General features: G+C 45.5%; 1 long non-coding RNA gene across 2 annotated transcripts; it reads right to left on the bottom strand.

Annotated features, from left to right (window-relative positions):
- Positions 1-4,888: 4,888 nt before the first annotated feature.
- LOC121823711 (uncharacterized) lies at positions 4,889-9,261 on the bottom strand. Of its 2 annotated transcripts, XR_006065248.2 has the most exons (3): positions 7,787-9,261; positions 7,445-7,501; positions 4,889-5,519 (listed from the first exon to the last, which is right to left on the bottom strand). It is a non-coding gene; the product is annotated as an uncharacterized LOC121823711 (long non-coding RNA). The 2 variants fall into 2 exon arrangements; XR_013045584.1 differs by having other exon boundaries at positions 7,445-9,261.
- Positions 9,262-14,198: the final 4,937 nt, after the last annotated feature.

Here is a 14,198-nt window from a genome sequence, read left to right on the forward strand (position 1 = left end):
AACCTCCACGCACAGGGCTCTGTGTTCAACCTAACACTGGAGAAGCAGAAACTGACAGAGAGGAACAGGGATTCTACTGGGAAGGGTGTTAGAGGCAAAGAATGTGGCTGCCTTCTGCCTGTGTCCTGAGAACTTGTGTGAGGCTGAATTAGAAAGCGATGGATTAATGTCTTTGGTCCAGGAAATTTTAAGACAGCATTCAGTGTGTGTCAGGGCTGCTGCTCACTGTTTTTGTCCAGATCTTCAGTGAAAAAGAGCAAAAATAGATTAAAAGCTGTGAGGATTGGTGAAGAAACATGTGTGTACTTAATGTTATGGCAAACAGGAAAAGAGCCCTCAAGAAATACCAGTTCATTAAGGGCTCTAATGTGTAGGGATATAGACCCATTTGAAAGGAACAGTCTATGTATACAGAAGCCACAGCCACCTCTGGTCCCGGGTGGCCAGGCTGCATCCTACTTGGCAACCTCATCTAACTAGTACCGGTTTCATGGGCATGAAAGGTATAAGTGTTAGGATACCATGGAGATTTATATTAGGAGTTTAGGGGGCTCTGAGACCAAGTGATATGTGGTCAGGTCCTGAGGGATCATTACATGAAGCTGTGAAGACGAAACCCTGAGTGGAAATGTAGCCAAGGGAGGCTGAAGAGGCCAGAATCGTAGGAGGCCTAAGGACAGTTGCAGACACAGAGAGAAAATGGCCTGAGAGCGAGGCTATCCGTGCTTCAGAGGGCAGAGATAGAGTCCCTTGCAGCCCAGATGATGTCATCAGGAGCTGCAGGTGGACATGGGACTTCAGGGTTTGGCATTTTCTTTGTCTGGCTTGGTCTTGCTTTGGTCTGAACATTTCTTGCTGTGCCCCCAAATCCTTCCTTTAAAATGGAGAGGTTTATTCTGTGCCGTTGTGTGTTGGAACTATATAACTTTTGACTTGATAGGAGCTCACAGTGAAGAGATTGCCTTGACTTTCAGAAGAGATTAAAATTTGGAATGTTAAAGTTTTGGAACTAGTAAAAGACTCGAGATTTTTTGAAACCGAACAGAACTTGTTTTTTAATTATGAGATGGCTATGAGCCTATGATAATGGGAGTGGAAAGTAATGGCCTAAAAAGGACATGTTTGGCCGGGCGGTGGTGGCACACGCCTTTAATCCCAGCCCCCAGGAGGCAAAGGAAGGTGGATCTCTGTGAGTTCGAGGCCAGCCTGGTCTACGGAGTGTGCGCCAGTACATCCAGGACTACACAGAGAAACCCTGTCTTGGAAAAACCAAAAAAAAAAAAAAAAAGAATGACATGTTTGGAAATCAAGTTGATGAGTGGTGAATTTGTGACTGCTTATATTGTCTACTAGTTCTAAAATCACCCTGGAGACAAATCTCTGGGCGTGTCTGTGAGGGATTTTCTAGATTACGTTAATTGAGGTGGGAAGATGTAGTTTTTTGGTTCTGGGTTTTTTTGCTTATTTTTTTTTTTTAACTCTTTGGGGGCCTGTCACCCAGCTCCCAAATAAATATACGAACACTTGTTCTTAATTATGAATGCACAGTCTTAGCTTGGCTTGTTTCTAGCCAGCTTTTCTTTCTTGTTTTGTTTTGTTTTTTCAAGGCAGGCTTTCTCTGTGTAACAGTCCTGGCTGTCCTGGATCTCACTCTGTGGAGAAAACTAATAATGCAAACACCTGCTGTATATCAGATAATATTCTAGGTGAAGGGGATACTCCAGTGAGCCAAACAGGAGAATTCTTTCAATAATTGGAAGAGTCAGATTACAGCCAAGGTAAGTAATTATGCTCAGTTTTGTCTTTCTAAAAAGTGGATGCTTATAAACCACCCCAAGTTTAATATTTTCAAATATAAATCCTAACTTGGCTATGTTAATATGACTAAAACAGCTCATACTCAGCCATTGCTGTTTAGAAACATTTTCCACTCTTCCCCTTTCAATGTTCTATTTTATTCCGTTTTTGTTTTTGAGAAAATTGACATGTGTAACCGGAAATATTTATGGGGTAGAGTGTGGCACACTGATGGTCAGATGGGTTAATGGTCGTATCCATTACTGAAAACACTGACACTGGTATTGGGAACATGCAAAGTCCTCTCTACTGATTATTTTGTAATGTTTGAGTAATTCTTGTCAACACTATTGGAAGGAATTCATCCATTACCCATCTCCTTTCCAAATTCCCCCTCCCATCTCCCTTCCCAGGCTCTGAAAGCTATTATTCTTTTCTGCTTTTTAAGTTTTCAAGATAGAATTTTATTATATAGCCCAGGCTGGCCCCAAACTTCTGACCTCCCTGCTCAGCCTCCCAGGCACTGAAATTACAGGCATGTCCTCTTCTCGGCCCTTCCCCCATCCCCCTCTTCTCCCTCCTGTGGCTCCTCCCTCCTCTAGACAATGTCTCACTGTAGCCCAGGCTGGCCTTAAATTGCCGTAATCCTTCTGCCCTAGCCTCCCAAATGTTAGGATTATATGTATGAGCCAGCACACTTCATCTCTATTCTCTACTTCTGTAGGCTCTTTTTAAGGTTCTATATTTAAGTGAGAACATATAATGTTTGTTTTTCTATGTCTGGCTTATCTCATTTAGCATAATATCTTCCAGTTCCCTCCAAGTATCTACAAATGACAGACTGTTCTTTTTTTCCTTTTCTTGAAAATGTTTTCATAATATATATAAACACTACATACATATATTTCTTAATATATATTGAAATACAGTCTCTCTACACAGCCCTGACTGTCCTGGCCCTCACTATGTAGACCAAGATGGCCTAGAACTAACAGAGACCCACCTTCTTCTGTCTCCAGAGTTCTGGGATTAAAAACGTGTGCCACCACACCCAGCTCATACAATATGCTTTTCTCACACTTTCCCCTCCCCGATACTTTCATTATTCTTATGACTAAATGCTAGGCACTAAATTTCCCACCAGCTTTTCATCGGATGATAGAACCATAGATTAATTCGGTATCGTGGCTACGGTGAACAGTGCTACAACCGCCATGGAATGCAGATGTCTGCACAGTACCTTCACTGCCTTTCCATGTAAATCACGGGGGATTTCTGGGTCATATTCTAGTTAATAGTTTAAAATATTATGGCTGGAGAGATGGCTCAGAGGTTAAGAGCACTGGCTGCTCTTCCAGATGGTCCTAAGTCAATTCCCAGCCACCACATGGTGTTTCACAACCACCTGTAATGAGATCTGACGCCCTCTTCTGGCCTGCAGGGACACATGCAGGCAAAACACTGTATGTAATAAATAAACAAATCTTTTTTTAAAAAAGTTTAAAATATTTTATAAAATAGCTAAGTATGAATTACACTTATGACAGAATGAAACAGATTATAATCACTTGTCCATGTGCCTCAACTTTGAGTGTGTGTGGCCTGCATGTATGTGTGTGCACCACACGAGTGCCTGGTGCCTTTGGAGGTCAGAAGACCTTAAAATAACCAATAAGTTATTTTAAGAGTTGGGTTTTTTTGTTGTTGTTTTTGCTTTTTGAAGGGCTCTTTGCAGACAACCTAACTTCCTTTAGTATCACATCAGGGAGCCCTGGCTGTTCCTTTCCTGGTTCTGTTATTTAATATATTTGTGCAAACACTGTTTCTACACAGTGTCTGTTTCACATGCCCTTGAGCCTCTTACTCAATGTTTTTGGCAGGCAGTGGTAACTGTTGCTAGGTCGATTCTTGCATTAGAACTGGAAAGGACAGGTAAAGCATAAGGAATTTCCGTGTCTGAAATCCGAGATGCCCTGAAATCCAAAACATTCTGGCACTGTGTGTTGTCAAATTGAAAAACTCTACAGTTGGGGACTGGGTGGTTAAGAGCCCTGGCTGCTCTTGTGGAGGATGCAGGTTCGATTCCCAACACCCACATGGCCACTTATAGCCGGCTGTAACTCCTGGTTTCTGGAGCTCTAATGCCCTCTTCTGGCCTCTGCTGGTACCACAGACATACATACAAGCCAACGTTCACACACATAATGGATTTTTTTTAAAAAGGAAAAAAAGCCACAAATAACACTTTGTGAGGAATTTCGGTCAAAATGCAGTCACTTGTGGTGACATACATCTTTGATCCCATTACTTGGGGAAAGGTAGTCAGAACTCTGCATTTGAGGCCAGCCTGGTCTACAAGGGAGTCCCAAACCGGCCTCCGATGGACTGAACCTCGAACAGCTGGACAAAGGCATATATTTATTGATTGTTGCACAGAGTTTTTTTTTTTTGGCAAACAAGTTCCTCACACTGAGTCCCTGATCTAATCTGTACGGTTTTCTGAGGGAAAGCATCACACACACACACACACACACACACACACACACACACACACGCATGCACGCACGCACGCACGCACGCGCACACACACCTACTTTAGTCTTTTACTGTGAACTGTTTGCAGTACCCAGTAACCCAAGAGATTCAGGAGTGCCGGAAGTGTCTGGTGACCAAAGCCAGGCAAAGGCTGTAGAAAACCACTCTGTAAATCACAGAAAACAATCACCGATTTCTACCACGATTTCATCGAGGGGAGAGAAAACAACTGTTCTAATGTTCACCCCAGAGACAGTGGCCCTGCTAGGCTCTTACACACCAGCCAGGACTATATGGTGAGGTCCTGTCTCAACAAACAAACCAGGAAAATCAAAACCAAACCAAACCGAACCAAACAAACCCAAGGGGCTGGAAAGAGTATGGACTTCCCTTGAGGAGCACCCAAATCCCATTCCCAGCACTCATGCGGGGGGGGGGGGGGGGGGGGGGGCTCACAGCTGCGGGTAATTCCAACTCTAGGACATCTGCTGTTTAAAAAAAAAAATGTTAATTGGTGCTGGTTACCATTCGAGAAAGGTTATGAGCCATGACAAAACCCAGTATCAGAGCTTTATTAGGAGGAAGGTGTGTGTGTGTGGGGGGGGACAACAAAAAACCAGGTCTGAGGAAGAAGCATGTGCAGGGGGGGGGGAGAGGGGGGAAGAGGGATGAGGAGAGAGAGAGGGAGAGGGAGAGGGAGAGGGAGAGATGGTGGGGGAAGAGAGAGCAGAGGAGTGAGAGGAGGAGTCTGTGTCCAGCTTTTTAAGGATTCCCATGCGCATGCGCAGGTAGGCTTATGGCGCTATGCCATGCATGTGCTGATTGCATGACTGTGCTGCACACATTTGAATGATCACGCAGCACACTGATGCTGCAAGACGTAAGACCCCTTACTCAGCTGCTGAACTGCGCATGTGCGGTCATGCAGCTGGAGTGGCGGCAGAATCCTAACGTTCTAAACTTTTGCTTATTATAAAAAAGCGGGTGAACAGGAATAGGGGCGTCGTTTCTCCTGGAAAAACTGCTTCCAGCTGACCTGGTGGGCATCAGTTGACTCTTGGGGGGTAGGGAAGGGGCCACTGGGGTAACCAGCTGTCCTGGGGTCCTCTGATGCTTTTCGGCGCTGTCCAGGTGGATTCAAGCCGGTTCCAGAGCTCGCTGACCTGTCCAGGTGGGTTTTTCTGGAGCTTGGAAAAATTTTGAACATATTAAGAAGCAGCCATGAGAAAATTAAAGTCTTGAGCTAGTGACCATTGTAGTGTTTGGTACTCCGCTTACATTGGTTAGTGTGTGTGTGTGTGTGTGTGTGTGTGTGTGTGTGTGTGTGTGTGTTTGTGTGTGTGTGTGTGTGAGAGAGAGAGAGAGAGAGAGATTGGAAAATGTTTTAATTTTTACCTGAGATGAGCCTTATCTGAGACAGATTATTTTAAAGCACCTGTTTCCTTTATTAGTTTAGCATCCAGGAGACATAGGTGATCAATTGTTGAGAGCATTTAACAGTAATGAATTATTATATTAAAGTCTTTTTTTTTTTTTTTTTTGCAGAACCCAGACACTTTTGGGTCTGGGGGTGTAAATACCTTTTGACTACTACTGTTCCTTACCACCTGGGTATATCTGATGGTCCCTAGATTCCAGCTCTACGGTGATCCTGTAACAGTTAGCTGAGTAGTTAATTAGAAGAGGGAACCAGGAAGAGAAAAGCTTGTGCAGTGAGACCTCATTCTTCTGGAATTGGGGACAAGGCAGTGGATCCTGATGTCCTCTGGAATTTGAGAGAGAGAGAGAGAGAGAGAGAGAGAGAGAGAGAGAGAGAGAGCAGGGCCCTGTCTGTGTCACTGTGCATGGGAAGCACTGCTGACCGGTCTGGAGCGAGGCACATGGAGGAGCAAACGAAACAAAAGCTCCTACCTTAGCTGGAAAATCTCTTCCCATTAGGTACCCCTGAAAGCACAATTAAGTCTGGTGAGGTGGGTAAGACTGTCCCCCTACCCTGACAATAGGGAAATGAGGAGAGGTGGGACCCCAAAACTCCCTCAGGACTGAGTAAGTGGCTCAGTGTCAGGAAGGAAACAGATCACCCCATGCTGCATCCTGGGCTTCCTGTGAGCCCGTGGCCAGGCCTAGCAGGTCTGCTGGAGGTCTGTGTTGGACGTCCCCATGCCACTGGGTGTACGGGGGCAGTCAGCTGACCAGTTCTCTCTCTAGGTGGCAATTTGGACAAGGCTCAGTGGATGGCCCAGTAGGGCACGCTCCAGTCCCCATGGCCTTCTAAAACAGGGACCTGGAAGTCCTTACGCAGCCGCTTGGATAGCGTGTGCCAGCACTTGGCAATTCTGTTCATGGGCTTTCTCATCTCCCCCACAGTACCTTACTTAAATGCCACAGTCACCTGTGGGGTCAGGAGCCTCGCTCTCCAGAAGCTTAAGTTTTGGTCCTAATGTCAGGGAGCTCTGGGAGACAAGAGATAGATTTTTTTGTTTTGTTTTTGTTTTGTTTCGAGACAGGGTTTCTCTGTGTAGCTTTGCGCCTTTCCCGGAACTCACTTGGTAGCCCAGGTTGGCCCCGAGCTCACAGAGATCCACCTGCCTCTGCCTCCCGAGTGCTGGGATTAAAGGCATGTGCCACCACCACCCAGGCAACAAGAGACAGATTTTATTCCAGGTCTTGAGGGTTTTTTGTTTGTTTGTTTTTTGATAGTTTGCTGGCTTGAGAACAGCTTTAGGAAGACCCACCAGGAGGCAGGCTGTAAACTGATCTCTGGCTAGAAAGCCATCTGGATTATTACGATCCCAACGTGGGTCCTGATCATAAACTTATCTGCATGCATCCTAGCCTGCTTCCAGACCTGTCCATGCTTAGCAGCCCATCCGGTACTGGAGAACAGAATGGAGCCGGGGAATAGATAAGGTTCTTTGGAGTCAGAGATTCCTTAGGTTCAGGAATGTAAGTGGGCAGGAGAGAGAGAACCAGAAAGGGAGGGTTTAGAGCTTAGGTAAAAGCATGGAGATATGGTAACTCTTTTCATCTGCGGATTCACTGGCAAAAGTTAGATAATTCCCGTGAAATATCAGGGTTCAAGGAGCCCTTACACAGACACATTTACTGGTACCTGGGAATACTTAAGGCATTTGTCAGAGGAGGACGCCTCCATGTCCCATGACTGCAGCTGAGAGAAAAAAAATAAAACATTAAAATAACAAAGAGACCCCAGACCCCCATCTCAAGCATCCCCGAGGATGGGCAATCTGTGGACTGGCATAAATGATCAGCACAAGTTACCTGAACCGTTGTCATGGAAGGGGCAAGGGCTGAGGGGGGGCCTATGTACTGGAGGCCTCCCCAGGAGTCCAGACAGCATTCAGTACTTTGTCAAGAGAGAATGTGTCGTGGTATGCATATCTCAGGCTACAGTCGCAGGAAATGGAAAGGGATCGGAAAGGGGAAAACTCACCAATCTTGGCGGCCGGTGTGTTGTGTGTAGCGGTACTGGCAGTTGGGCAAGTGAAAAAATCAGGAGCGGGCCGTTATAAGTCCAATAAAGTACAGGGTCCCGGACGCAAAGCCCCGGACACGGAGCCCCGGACGCGGAGCTCCGGACGCAGAGCCCCAAGACAGCCTGTTTCATCACAGCACCAATGTTGTTTTAAAAATGATAAGTGGCTTTTTTTCCTTTATCATTTTTAAAAATACTAATACGAGTCTTTTTCTGTACTACAGCTAGCTCCCAAATAATAATCCAGAGATTTATTATTACTTATGAAAGCCCGGCCTATAGCTTAGGCTTGTTCCTAACTAGCGCTTATAACTAATTAACCCACTTCTATTAATCTACGCTCTATCACGTGGCATTACCTCTGTTCCATCTGGCATCTCCTGCTTCCTCTTGTGTCTCCTGGTGTTTCCTGCAAGCCTAGATTCCGCCTCCTCTTCCTTTCTCTCCCTGGAAACCGTCTACACCTCCTGCCTTCACACAGTGTACAAATATCCCACAATCGGTCCCAAAGAGGATGTGTGGAGTCATGGGAAGTGAGGGGAGCCAACACAAGCTGAGTGTGAATCGGGATGGCTGCTTACAGAGTTTGTTGGGAAAAGAATACACATTTTATACTCTACAGTTGCACATAGGATTGAATGGGATAAAGAGAGCAAGGGAGCTGGAGTGTGTTTGAGGAGGCCAGCCTTGACCTTGACAAGCTAACAGGCACCAGTCATATGTTAATGGAGGGGCCACAGGAGTCCCTTTTTTAGCACACAGGAATTTTCTTCAAGCCCCCGAGGGAATGGGGACTTTTGTTTAAAGGCCTGACCTTGGGAAAAGGACTTTCTTAGGGGATCAGACATTCCATTATGGAATGTTGTGGTTTCTTGCATAGCTTAGTTTGTCCAAATAGCTAAAGCTTAAAGTGAGCAAAGACGAAGTGAGACAAATATTAGTGTGAACCTGAGTAGACCTTAGGAATTTATAAATCTTGATTATCAAATATACCTTATTTATCAAGTATATGTATGGGAGTAGGCAGAATTATCACGCTATGTGGTTCCACAGTGGAACCTGTGGAACAGGGATTTATTTATTTATTTATTTTGGTTTTTTTGAGACAGGGTTTCTCTGTGTAGCTTTGGTACCTGTCCTGGATCTCGTTCTGTAGACCAGGCTGGCCTCAAACTCACAGAGATCCATCTGCCTCTGCCTCCTGAGTGATGGGATTAAAGACATGCACCGCCACCGCCCAGCTCAAAGAATTGTTTTAAATGACTGCTGTTAGGATTCGGCCACACACCTGCACATGCGCAGTTCAGCAGCTAAGCAAGGGGTCTTACGTCATTAGTGCACTGCATGATCACGCATGCGTGATGTAGCTCTGTAAGCCCACCTAAGCATGCTCACAGGAATCCTTAAAAAGCCAGGCACAAACTCCTCCTCTCTCTCTGTTCTCCGCCCCCCCCCCCCCCCCTGCTTGTATGTGCTTCTTCCCCAGGCCTGGTTCTTTTGTGCCCTCCCCTTCCTCCTAATAAAGCTCTGGTACTGAGTTTTGTCATGGCTTGTCATTTTTAAACTTGTTACAGGGACCTATTCTTTGGGGCGCCTGAGCTGATATATGCACACACACACAGGCACACATACGCACATAATTTAAACAAATAAATAAAAACGGGGTGAATGGGCCTTGGAGTTGGCACAGACCACACTCAGACACCAAATTCTCAGCAGAAAGAATATTTATCTATTAAGCAAGACAGACAGGGTGGCTGAACCTGAATTGGTCAGAAACAGCAGCACATGACTCAGCAGGAGTGATTTTTTTAGGAGAAAAAGAGGAAATCCAGGCTAGGACAGGTTGGTATGTTTTGACTGGGCATGTTAGTTAGGGCAGCCAAATGAGGGGCTTTGATTGGGCGTGCTATTAGGTAGCCAAATGGGGGATTTTGATGCTGGACCTTGATGTTTTGATAGCTGGACCTCAGGAATGAGTCAGGCATGCGGAAAATGGCCAAACAGGATGCTAGTGGTGTAGCCCAAGAGGGAACGGCAGGACCTGCCCTCAGCATGTAAGGGCCTGTTAGAGCCCTTCACAGGGTGCTGGGGAGATGGTTCAGCAGTTGAGAACACACACCAGAGTTCAGTTTTCAGCACCCACATCACATAGCTCGCAACCACCTGTGATTCCATCTCCAGGAGATCTCATGCTTCTTCTAGCCTCCTTGGGTACCAGCACAGATGAGCACATACCCACACACATACACACAATTAAAAAATACTAAAAGATATTCTAAACAAAGCCCAAAACATCTTTAAAAAGTAAGAAAAAAAACAGAGGTGCAGAAATACGTTGTAGAAAATTACCTTGAGACATGTAAATAAAACATATGTAATACATAGTGAATTTCATGTTTCAACTCCAATCTCATGCCCAAAATATCCCATTATATATTTCCAAACGTTTCAACATCTGAAATTGGTAATACATCTATTCCCAAGCATTTCAGAAAATGGACACTCAGCTCATACATTATCGTTTTGCATGTAATTGCCTGTAAATATCCCTTTCCTATGAAAAATAATGCCTCTTAAGCTAACAGAGTTACTTCAGCCGGTCTTCTCTGTTCTTGTTGCTGCTGCCTTTTTGTTGGTTTATTGGAACAGAATCTCATGTAACCCAGGTTAGCCACCAACTCCTATGTAGCCATCTTATTTAGTTTTTGTTGCTGTTGTTTGTTTATTTTGCTTTGTTTTGTTTTGTTTTTGAGACAGGGTTTCTCTGTGTAGCTTTGGTGCCTGTCCTGGATCTCACTCTGTAGCCCAGGCTGGCCTCGAACTCACAGAGATCCGCCTGCCTCTGCCTCCCGAGTGCTGGGATTAAAGGTGTGCGCCCGGCCACAGCAACTCTTATAAAGAAAACATTCGATTGAGGTGATGATGGCTTACAGTTTCAGAGGTTCAGTCCATGAGCATCATGGCAGGGAATATGGTGGCGTGCAGGCAGACAGACATGGTGCTGGAGGAGTAGCTGAGCTTCCTACATTTTTCAGGCAACAGAAGTCAACTGAGACACCGGGTGGTTTTCCGAGCATAGGAGACCTCAAAGCCCGCCCCACAGTGACACACTTCCTCCAACAAAGCCACAGCTCCTAACAGTGCTACTCTCTGTGAAATTACGGGGGCCAATTACATCCAAACTACCACATTCCACTCCCTGGGCCCCATAAGCTTGTAACAATACCATAATGCAAAATGCGTTTAGTCTAACTTCACAAGTCCCCATCGTCTGTTAGTCTCAACAATGTCGAAAAGTTCAAAGTCTCTTCTGAGATTCATGCAGTCTCAACTTTGTAATCCCCTTATGAAATCAAAAATCAAAAAGCAGACCACATACTTCTAACATATAATGGCACAGGTTATACATTACCATTCCAAAATGTAGGGAAGGATGCATAGTGAGGAAATACCGGACCAAAGCAAGACCAAAAACCAGCTGGGCAAACTCCAAACTCTGCATCTCCATGTCTGATGTCTAAATGCTCTTCAGATCTCCAACTCTGTTTAGTTTTGTAGGCTCCAACACACTGCTTTCCCTTGGGCTGGTTCCACTCCCTGTTAGCAGCTCTCTTTGGCAGGTGTCCCATGGCTCTGGCATCTCTAACATCTTGCATTCTCCAAGGCAATCCAGGCTTCAACTTCACAGCTTCATGCAATGGCCTCTCTACTAGGCCCTCATTTAGGGACACCCCTGACCCATGCCTAGGCTCAGCAGCTTTCTTTAGGCATGGAGGCACATTCCATAATACATTTCTTCTATTCCTAACTCTAAAGCCAGCATCACATGGCCCGAAGCAGCCAAGTTCTGCTGCTTGCTGGGGCTGGAACATGGCCTCCTCTTTCAATTACATCGTCACCAGCTTTCTGTCCTTCACTGTCTAAGCTTGGCTGTCCTGAAATTTGCTCTGTAGATCAGAGCTGGCCTCGAACTCAGAGATCTACCTGCTGGTACTGAGATTAAAGATGTGACCCAGGCTCTAAGCTTTTCTTTAGTTCCTTTTCACACATTGGAAACTTAGCTGGGTGGGATCTTGCATCACTCCCTGCATTCCATTTGTGTTTATTTGGTTGCTTGGTTGGTTTTTTGAGACAGGGTTTCTCCGTGTAGTTTTGGTGCCTGTCCTGGGTCTCAGTCTGTAGACCAGGCTGGCCTCGAACTCACAGAGATCTGCCTGGCTCTGCCTCCCGAGTGCTGGGATTAAAGGTGTGTGCCACTGCCACCCAGCTTGCCTGTATTCCATTTCTTAATGCTCCATGCTCTTTTTCTCCTCAAAATTTACATTTTGTAATTTGCCCTGCTCAGCTTGCTCCTTTTCGTTATAAATCTCTATAAGCATGAACACTAGTAACCACACAACAGAGTCTATATTAGGCTGTTTTGAGATTCCTTCTGGCAACAGAATTAATCCAAATCTCTTCACGTTAGCCTCGGGCGGACTCTTCAGACAAGGGCAAAAGGCAGCCACGTTCTTTACCAAAATATCACAAGAACGATTTCTAGGCAACATACTAAAATTCTTCTCCTCTGAAACCCTTTGAGTGAGCCCCCGACAGTTCAAATCACTCTTAGCATCTCTGTCTTCCATGCTCCTACTAGTATGGCCCACTAAGCAATGCTTAAAGCATTCCAGTGCTTTTATAACCTAAAGTAGCAAAATCCAAGTTCCTCCAAACAAAACATGGTCAGGCCTACCACAGCAATACCCCAGTCCATGGTACCAACTTCTGTCTTAGGGTTTCTATTGCTGTGAAAAGACACCATGACCATGGCAATTCTTATAAAGAAAAAAATTTAATTGGGGTGTCTCGATTACGTTTTCAGAGGTTTAGTCCATTATCATCAGGGTGGGGAGCGTGGTGGCCTGCAGGCCAATGAGCTGAGAGTCCTGCATCTTGCAGACAACAGGAAATGGACTGAGACACTGGGCAGTATCCTGAGCATGGGAAACCTCAAAGCCCGCTCCCACAGTGACATACTTCCTCTAACAAGGCCACAGCTCCTAATAGTGCCACTCCCTAAGAGATTATGTGGGCCAATGACATTCAAACTACCACAGTACCTCAGGATGATTTTGAACTTCTGGTCCCCCTGCCTTGAGAGTAGTCAGATAACAGACATGCACTGCTACATTCACCATGCCTGGTTGTGTGATTTTTTTTATTTATTTTATTTTTTTTGGTTTTTCGAGACAGGGTTTCTCTGCGTAGCTTTGGAGCCTTTCCTGGAACTCGCTCTGTAGCCCAGGCTGGCCTTGAACTCACAGAGATCTGCCTGCCTCTGCCTCCTGAGTGCTGGGATTAAAGGCATGGGCCACCACCGCCTGGCAGTATGATATTTTATAATTTAGAAATTCTTGAAAAAGAAATATGCCCATAAAAGTAAATAAAACTAAGCTGGGTGGTAGTGGTGCATACCTTTGCTCCCAGCAGGAGCCCGGTAGCGGGTGTTAATTCAGAGACCACAGAGGGGTGCTGCTTACTGGTTGCTCCCCATGGCTTGTTCAGCCTCCTTTCTTATAGAACCCAGGACCACCAGCCCAGGGACAGCACCACCCACAATGGGCTGGGCCCTCCCCCATTAATCACTAATTAAGAAAATGCCCTACAGGCTTGCCCACAGCTGGATCTTGTGGAGGCATTTTCTCAACTGAGGCTCCCTCCTCTGATGACTCTAGCTTGTGTCCTGTTGAGGTAAAACTAGCCAGCACTCTGTCCTGCTGAACTGAAGTTACAGACCCTCTGAGCCTGACTTTTCTGAGTGCTGGGTCTCAAACTCACAGGTCCTCATACTTATACAGAAACACTTTCCCATCTGCTCCTGACTCCCAGTCAGCTCCCTAGTCTCCCATTTGCTCTTTCCTTTCTTACTCGATGTTTTTTGTTTCTTTCTTGTATATTAAAGATTTTCCTTAAGTAGATAATGATGCTTGACCTTCTGTGTATTTAAGAGTGAGGTCTTAGCTGGGCATGGTGGTGCACACCATGAGCCAGGCAGATCTCTGTGAGTTGGAGCCCAGCCTGGTCTACAGAGCGAGTTCCAGGACAGCCAGGGTGATTATAATAGCAGAATTCGTGTCTATTTCACTAACAGAAGCCTGATGAGAGTATCTTTGGGATTTCCCCCTCAAAGTTATATCATTGCTCTTATTTGCCATTATTTAGGAATTAATATTCTCAGGGCTGCTAAACCAGCTACTATTCTGTTTGCTTTCCACCTTCCAAAAAGCTCCTACCACCGTTTCATTTCCTTTTCTCATTGTTCTTACAGGTTTCTCCCTTACGATGTGGACAAAAGATCCCAGGCCCTACCCCAACTTTAACTAGA

Source organism: Peromyscus maniculatus, chromosome 18, assembly GCF_049852395.1.
Source record: "Peromyscus maniculatus bairdii isolate BWxNUB_F1_BW_parent chromosome 18, HU_Pman_BW_mat_3.1, whole genome shotgun sequence".
Taxonomy (NCBI): Eukaryota; Metazoa; Chordata; class Mammalia; order Rodentia; family Cricetidae; genus Peromyscus; species Peromyscus maniculatus.